Source organism: Engraulis encrasicolus, chromosome 7, assembly GCF_034702125.1.
Source record: "Engraulis encrasicolus isolate BLACKSEA-1 chromosome 7, IST_EnEncr_1.0, whole genome shotgun sequence".
NCBI lineage: Eukaryota > Metazoa > Chordata > Actinopteri > Clupeiformes > Engraulidae > Engraulis > Engraulis encrasicolus.
The window spans coordinates 8225680-8233179 of NC_085863.1; the positions used below are offsets into that span (position 1 = coordinate 8225680).

The 7500-nt window shown below is 45.4% G+C and overlaps 1 protein-coding gene across 1 annotated transcript in view; it reads right to left on the bottom strand.

The window, feature by feature from the left end:
- Positions 1-7500, bottom strand: part of pdlim4 (PDZ and LIM domain 4) — a 75215-nt gene that overhangs the window by 31225 nt on the left and 36490 nt on the right. The gene's annotated exons all lie outside the window — the stretch shown is intronic.

A 7500-nucleotide genomic window follows, 5' to 3' on the forward strand; every position in this document is an offset into this window, starting at 1 on the left:
TAAAGAAGAATCAGGATAGAAGGATAAGGATAAGGATAATAAAAAAGGATAAGAGAAAGAGACAGGTATTTATGAGGCCCATCCCTGTCCACTCGTAAATCCTGAGTGCTTGTCAGCTTTCACTGACCCCTTTCACAGCCATGGCCAAGCATGGACCCTGGCTGAGGGTGAGTGGCTGTGGGGCTGCAGTAGGCCTCGTGCTGCATAGCCACCCCCCTCCCGCCCCCAAACACCACCACCACCACCCCCCAGGAGTACATCAGTAAATCAGGCCTAATGAAAACCTACAGTTATTAATAAGGCCAACGGGGGAGAGAGGCCAGATTTACAACGGCCTGCCACTGCACTGCACTGAACTGCAAGAAGAACCGCAAAACCCTTATGGAATGGGTGGGATATGGTCAGAGTGAGGTGGAGCAGGGTATAGGGTGGGTGGGGAGAGAGAGAGAGAGAGAGAGAGAGAGAGAGAGAGAGAGAGAGAGAGAGAGAGGAGAAAGGAGAGGCTGAAGGGGGCTAATTGAAGTCATATGGCCACCCTTACACCCCGCCCTCCCCCCATCACCACCACCACCTACCCCATACTGCCACTCCAACCTCTGGAGTGAAGACTACTACCCCCTCTCCTCTCCAGCCACTTCCAACACCCCCAGCTCCCTGGAATCTCTTTAGAGCCGAGCGTACAGCGCAACGCTACACAGCACAGCGCAGGCAGCTCACATGCTGCTCTGCACTGCTAAGCAAACACAAGCCAGCACTTTATTGTGCTTAGGATAGCACGCACAGGGTAACATAGGAACCGACAGCCTCATCCGCCCCTTTATAGCTGGGTCATTCTACGTTTCCAGTGCGCTTTTGGCAAACGCAAAATGTCAATTATCAGTATTTTTTTTTTCAAATAAATGACCTAGATGTTTCCATAGTGTATACATTTAAGTTTCCAAACAAACAAATTGCCAAGCTTAATCTTAAATCATTTGATAAATACTCTTATGAAAGCGAACATTTGCTTGATTATTTTGTCAACAGTGTTATGAACAAATACTACGTCATTTCAAACATATATAAAAATACTACAGAGTTGAAACAAAATACGTTTGAAAGTGCTTATGTCCCTTACCAATAATGTTGTCATTAATCTGTGCAACTGATATAGAAAATGTGACTGTTGAGCTTCATAAGTAGGAAAAACACAGTCCTCCTAAACTGTCATAGCTGATGCGTAACACTATTGACGGTAACACGGCTTGACATTTCAGCCATTTTTATGGTGTTGTGCTAACTGAGGACCTCAGAAGTGCCACCACAACACCTTAATCAATTCATGTATTTGTATGCTTTATCTGTGTTTTTCTACATGTGATTTCTAATTCAAATTCTTATGAATATGTTGATAACACAGTTGACAGGCAATTTTCCCGCTATGGGAACATGAAAAAGAAAGGATTAAATTATGGAAGAATGGAGCTCAAAACTTACCAAAAAGTCTTCCCATATCCTGCCAAAGAGGATATGACATCACGTGATAATATTCATATGGCCTAAGACCAAACCCTTACTGATTTATGGAGGGGGTTTCAGACCGTGGTTAACACAGTTTTCGTGGACACACACAAAATGGCAAATTTCATGTATAATGGAAAGCACAATGGTCTTTCTGACAGTTTTGTCATATTGTGATGATTACTGTGAATCAACATTTGCAATCGTCTCGGGCAAAACAAGTTTCTTTCCATGCTAATATGAAGACTGAATCTGACATTTGGAAAACAGGACGGCATGAAAACGCCCCAAACCAGTATTAAATATTCATTCTTGCTGAGGGAAATAATGTTATGTCTTGACTGTTTGTATTATATGACAGATAAATGTGTGCTAATGTCCAAAACATCATTGGATGCAGTTAATAGTTAGTGGAATTGGCAAATAAAGTCCACGGACCTAAAAGCGCACACAAATCGTAGAATGACCCAGCTGTAGTGTGGCTGTGAAGATTCTCAATCATCCAGGTCATCTCCATCAAGAGAGTTAAGCTGTAGTAAACTCTATTCTTCTAAGAGCAGGAGGGCATTTCGTCCCAGAAGAATTCTTCTAACCAACCACCCGTTCTTTTCATCAATTGTTTTGCTTGGCGTGTGTGTGTGTGTGTGTGTGTGTGTGTGTGTGTGTGTGTGTGTGTGTGTGTGTGTGTGTGTGAGTGTGAGTGTGAGTGTGTGTGTGTGTGAGAGAGAGAGAGAGAGAGAGAGAGAGAGAGAGAGAGAGAGAGAGAGAGAGAGAGAGAGAGAGAGAGAGAGAGAGAGAGAGAGAGAATGTGTGACTATGTGTCTGTTTGTTTGTGTACATTTCGAGGGCTTAGCTCACAGGGGCAGCTAGGCTTAGCTCCAAAAACTCCAGAACCCCATCTGTGGTGCATGACCCTGTATCTGTGTGTGTGTGTGTGTGTGTGTGTGTGTGTGTGTGTGTGTGTGTGTGTGTGTGTGTGTGTGTGTGTGTGTGTGTGTGTGTGTGTGTGTGTGTGTGTGTGTGTGTGTGTGTGTGTGTGTGTGTGTGTGTGTGTCAACACAGCCCTGCTGGAGAGCTGGCCCTCTGCCCTCGGATGGATCAAAACAATCAACTCCTCACATTAAAGGATTAGCATCTGGCGGCTAATTAGCACGGCCCGCTCGAAGCAGCAACATCAAATAGCGCCGGGGAGGTCACCGCTCAAAAGAAGGTAGTGACGTGAGCTTAGCTCTGTTGACAGCAGTGAGCTTGCAGCGATTCAGTTGCATTCAATTTAGCAGATGCAAAAGTATGTTAATGCAACTTAGAGTGTCAAACAGAGATGCTACAGTAAGTATTGCAAAATCCTTTAGGCCTACTAAGGGTCCAATACACTAACCTTCTCGCATGCTACACTTACATCTAGGCGGAATTTTCTATTCACTCAACTTCCACTATGAGGATTTTCAGAGATTACATAGTCAAAGAGGTTCAACGTAGTGAGGGGAAAAAGAGGCAAACAGTGTCAGTTGTCGTCTGGCCAGAGCCAGGTAGGTTACTGATACACCTTTTATCACTACATCTAATACTCAAGTTAAATCACCGCAAAATGTCTGCAGAAACCTGACGTCTGTAATGAAATATGGGTAACACTTTACTTTAGGGATACATCTATTAGCACTAATACATACAATGTCCCTGTATAAGTAACTTGTAAGGCATGTACAAAGCAAAATCAAACATTTGTTAGGCATGTATTCGCAAATGTCTTGTTCATGCACAATAAGGGATTTATAACCAATTTAACCTTAGTAAGGACCTAGTAGGCCTTAGCGTTTGCTTAGTACATGCCTTACAAGTTACTTATGCAGACATTAACATTGTATGTATTAGTGCTTATAGATGTATCCCTAAAATAAAGCGTTAGCGAAATCTGCTGCTGATTGTCTCGGCTGTCAACCAGCCTGGCCTGGTAATCAAGTTCAAGTTCAAATGATTTTATTCGTCACATACGTATTATTTGTAGTGAAATGATGATGGGGTCATCAGCTCTGCATCCAAAGAAACAAAGTAAAAAGAAATAAAGAAATAAGTAATAAAACAAAAATGATTAATCAAAATATCTGGCCTACAGGGCATTTTCCAGTGGGCCGAGAGTCCTCAGGGGCCAACACAGTTGGGCTTTAAGCATTTTCTCACAGACTGGCCCAACAATAACAGGGGACCGTGCAAAGACACCCACACTTTTTATTTTGGAGCCAGACCGGCCCAGTCTGTTAATGCCACCATTCTTGAACAGTGACTGCTGCCATGGTAACCGAGCGCCAAAACAATGGAAGAACTCTGCATAAATGTTTCTATTTGTATTCAAATGTGTTCAATATTTGTATTTAGGAACAAACTTTAGTTCAGATATGCACTGAGAGAAAGGGAAAACGCTGAAATGGAAAAGGCTGGAAAATTGACCGTCCAAACTGACGTCGGTGATGCACATTTAATGTCAGATTTACGAGGGCTTACTTCAATTTACTAAGGGCAAGTCTTCAGTCGAGACAGAGATTTATACAGTACACCTCACAGCAGTGAAATTAGAAAAGCATGACTTCAGAAAAAATGTATAAATTTAATTGAGGTGATGTGAGTGCTTCTCCAGGCCAGACAGTGATACGGTCGGTGAGCATTTTTTAGATTTTAATAGATTGGTTTTCTTTTTAGAGGGAGCCCTGACTTGTTCCATTCATAAAGGGCCACTGATTGCTCCCCTACAGTCCTCCTCCCCGAACAGGAATTCCAGGCCCGTTTCAAGGTATTTGGGGGCCCTGGGCAAAGAGAGACTTGGGGCCATTCTCTTATTTTGTGACTAATAGGGAGGGTTCGCCTCGAAAGAGAGAGATTTTGATGGCAGTATCATTGCACTTTTTGGTCATTGAATTTAGGGATGTTTCGCCTCACTCACAAAGTTGTCATTGCTATCATTTGAATACAAGTACATAGCCAGTCCTTACCATGGGGCCCCTTTTCACAAAGGGGGCCCTAGGCAATTGCCTGGTTTGCCTGCCAGGTGGTGACAGGCCTGAGGAATTCCAGTTAATGAAAAAAGCGGCGGTCCCCAGCTATGCGCCGGTCCGCAATGTCAGATGTAATAAACGGCCAGGGAGAGAGAACTCTGTGGCCGAGTAACCCCATTTGGCGCTCGCTCTCTCTCTCTCTCTCTCTCTCTCTCTCTCTCTCTCTCTCTCTCTCTCTCTCTCTCTCTCTCTCTCTCTACCATGATGACTGTCACTGCCTCTCCTCTCCTACCCTTTCTCTCATCTCATCTCTCTCATTCTGTCCTCTTCCCATTATCCCTATCACCACTACACAATATTTATTTCCCCTCCATTACTCTCTCTCTCTCTCTACTCTCTCCATTAACCATCTTTCCTCTCTACCCAATATCAATTGCTCTCTCTCTCTATCTCTTTCTCTCTCTCTCAGTGAGGGGGAAGCTCTGCCAGTGACGCAGGTTCGAAACGCGTTCCTGTAATGCATTCCTGACGTCCACAACACTGTCCAAATGCCACTGCGAAGCCACAAGGGGAGTTTTTATGACACCCGAGCACCAGTGAATAGCTCAAGATGTGAGTTTTTATTGACCTGTGCACATGTGCATGCAGATTCGCACATCATGGATGTCAGAGTGGATTTTTTGGTGGCGGACTCTCTTTATCTTTGATTGGAATCAAATGTTCTCTCTCTCTCTGTGTTTTTGTCCTCTTCCTCTCTCTCTCTCTCTCTCTCTCTCTCTCTCTCTCTCTCTCTCTCTCTCTGTCTCTCTCTCTCTCTCCCTCCCCCTCTCTCTCTCTGTGGTCACAGCACATGGCATGAAGCTTCAGAGGTAAACAGAGATTCCTAACTCATAACAACTCCCATCTTTTTAAATAAAATATCAAGACACTTAATATATACACGCTGATGCTGCATGTGAGGAAACGGCTCCCAAATTCCACGTGTAATTTCCTGTCTATTCAGGAAAGGAATACTTTGGGAATTCCAGCGCTGTTGTCATGGTGATTTAGGTATTTATTCAACAACACTGACAGCTGTAATGGGAGCTGTCCCGGAGCCAAGCGCAATGAGACGGTTCCGTAGTACGTGAATAGGAACTTGTGTCCCAGCAGCACACTTGACCTAGCCTGGAGATTTACAGGGAGTTTAGACTAGAGAAAAGGGAGAAGCGAAGCAGACAAGAGACCGGCGACCACTCCATCTGCCCTGGTCCCTGCTGCTGAGAACACTCAGGCCGTGCATAGTCCCAATGAGCAGGGAAGTCGGGAGCGTACCTATGTTCCCCAGGTCCTATGTTCCCCGGGTCCTATGTTCCCCTGTCTTTGTATGGGAAAGGGGAACATAGTACCCTTTTTCTAAAAAAAGGTTCTATCTTACTCTCATTATATGTTTCCAAGTTTTCAAATTGTGCCCTTTCCAAAACCATCCCTAAACCTAACCTGTCAGAAATGCAATGTTTCTGAGTTGTACATTTGTGCCCTGACCAACTCAGGCCGTGCATTGTCCCAACTAGCAGGGAAGTCGACATGGGGTGGGTGGGTGGGGCGGCTGTGTGTGTGTGTGTGTGTTGGGGGGGTGGGTGTGGGGACACGGGTCAGTGGTTGCGGACAGGGAAGGCGACGGGGTGGGTTGGTTCAGTTGTCCCGGGCCCAGAGAGAACGATGGGCCCAAAATTGGGTCCTCATTACATTATACTTTATGTATTGGATTGGAGGCCCTTTCAAATGACTTTGTCCCGGGCCCAGCAAAAGCTGTCAGCAGCCCCGGGAGGAAGGGTAACATTGGGTCCCTATTACATTGTATTGAGTGGGGGTGCTTTCAACTGATCTTGTTCTGGGCCTGGCCAAAGCTGTCAGTGGCTCTGCCAACTAGCTCGCATCACATGACACCAATATGGAGTCGGGGTGGCTGCAAACTGCATTGTGTTTCATTGGCTGGCGACGGAGAACGTCCAAACTCCAAAGACACACGCTAATGCGCTGCAGCCAGACAGTCGCTACCAGGGGAGTGATGAGACATCACGGCTAGGCTAGGCTAGCAACGCTGCTGGCTCGCGGCTCCAGCGTTGAAGGGATGGAGGAGTTTACAATACACACGCCATCTCTCATGCTTGTTCACTTGCTCTCATACAGTACACGGCGTCCGTGTTTGTGCGTGTCTGCTCTGCAGAAAGATCGTAGACCACACATGTTTGAAAGCGAACTCTCACTGAGTTAACAGAGGCGCAGTGTGTGTGAGGCAGCAGTGTAGAATGACAGGGAAAAAGTGAACAATGTTGTGGGTCTTTCTTCACTCACAACAGGGGAAGGGCTCAGTGTGTGTGTGTGTGTGTGTGTGTGTGTGTGTGTGTGTGTGTGTGTGTGTGTGTGTGTGTGTGTGTGTGTGTGTGTGTGTGTGTGTGTGTGTCTCCACTCATGGCAGGGGGAAAAGCACAAGTGTGTGTGTGTGTGTGTAAGTCTCTGTGTGTGTGTGTGTGCGCGCGTACATGTGCCTGAGTGCATATGTTTGTATATCTTCTTAGCGAATGACACAATCACCCAAACTCCACATCTGCAGGGTCTCTCAGGGTAGAAATAAATTACAAACTTGCTCACTCATCACTTGGCAATAGACCTCCATATTTCACTACAGTCTTTTGTCATCTCCTGGCCTCATTACTGTAAAGATGGTAAACATTTTAAGCCGTGTACCGTATCACGGTCGTCTGTAAACAAAGCCAATTGTATAGTGTTTCCTGCATGTCGTAAATCGATTCTTGCAACAGTCTGTTGATGAACCGGTCTTAAATTAATAAGTGTTATGGTATGAGAAAGGGCTGTGTTGCTCAGAGCAGACCACCCACCACTTCTGGTGGTGTCGGGAGTCGAACCAGCAACCTTTTGGGCTAGAAACCCTCAGTCTACAAGTCTGAGCCCTTTTTTAAAGTATTTTTTGGGGCTTTTTGGCCTTTATTATTACAGGACAGTATGAGAG